This window comes from Chiloscyllium plagiosum, chromosome 13, assembly GCF_004010195.1.
Source record: "Chiloscyllium plagiosum isolate BGI_BamShark_2017 chromosome 13, ASM401019v2, whole genome shotgun sequence".
NCBI lineage: Eukaryota > Metazoa > Chordata > Chondrichthyes > Orectolobiformes > Hemiscylliidae > Chiloscyllium > Chiloscyllium plagiosum.
In genome coordinates, this window is record NC_057722.1 from 19226605 (window position 1) to 19227913 (window position 1309).

The 1309-nt window shown below is 49.9% G+C and overlaps 1 protein-coding gene across 1 annotated transcript in view; it reads left to right on the forward strand.

Moving 5' to 3' along the window:
- The window catches only part of cops9 (COP9 signalosome subunit 9), a 24866-nt gene that overhangs the window by 4106 nt on the left and 19451 nt on the right, over positions 1–1309 (forward strand). The window lies entirely within an intron of this gene.

Below are 1309 nucleotides of genomic sequence, written 5' to 3' on the forward strand. Positions count from 1 at the left end.
AGTGATTGATGGATGAGGGAGGGAAAGGGGAGGGATGAGGAAGGGAGGGCGGGAGAGAGAGGGAAGGGGGTGGGATGTGGGAGGCATGCGGGAGGGATGGAGACGGAGGGAGGGAGAGCGGGATGGATGGAGGGAGGGATGGAGGCAGAGAGAGGGAGGGAGGGATGAGGAAGGGATTGAGATGGAGGGATGGGGAAGGAGAGGAGAGGGTGTGAGATGTTGAACAGTTGGCCAAGTGGGACTTTCCTGGGGCAAAGGAAAGCAGAGTCCAGGAAAGGAGGTGAGGGAATACAGAAACCAGAGTGAACCATCAGAGTGGGCAGCAGGGACTGTCTGCCCAGGATACAGGGTTGGAAATCAAATATCAACTTCCAGGGCCCTGCAAAAACATCCCGTGATGGCAAACTTGGTTTCCTTTTCTTTGATTCATCTTTTTTTAAAAACAAAAAGGGAACTGTTCAGGCCAGAGGGTGAGGGAATCAATGGCTGACGGTCACCCAGATTGGATGAGGAACCCTCTTTGCTTTCCAGGTGGTGTACAAAGGCAGTGAGATGCAAGGTGGATGTGTAAGCTGACGTGCCTGGGAGTAAGTCTTGTGATGGAGCCACCAGTTGGCAACCCTAGGTCAGTGACAGGTGGTTGTGAATGGCAAGGGAAGAGGAGTGAGAGCAGGGAAACAACAACCAATCTTCATATTAGCTCCTGAAATGCAATCCTTCCTGGGGTGCTTCGCAGAAGTGTTATCACACAAACATTCACAGGTAGCTAAATCAGGGAATAAGTGGGGAGGTGGAAACAAGGTAGATTTGAACAAGTAATTTTTATGAGGAGAGTTTGAAGTAAAGGAATTCCAGAGCCTTGCACCTGGTCATGAAGGTTGTTCCAGTGATGGAAGTAGGTGGTGCAGGTGATGGAGGACGTATGGGATCAGAAGCTCATCTTGAAGTCAAGTAAGAGGCCAGTGTTGGAATAATTAATATCAAGGATGCTTTAGTTTCCAAAATGAGAGAAGTGCTGATAGAGTCATAGAGATGTACAGCATGGAAACAGACCCTTCGGTCCAACCTGTCCATGCCGACCAGATATCCCAACCCAATCTGGTGTCACCTGCCAGCACCCGGCCCATATCCCTCTAAACCCTTCCTATTCGTATACCCATCCAAATACCTTTTAAATGTTGCAATTGTACCAGCCTCCACCACATCCTCTGGCAGCTCATTCCATACACGCACCACCCTCTGCGTGAAAAAGTTGCCCCCGAGGTCTCTTTTATATCTTTCCCCTCTCACCCTAAACCTATGCCCTCTA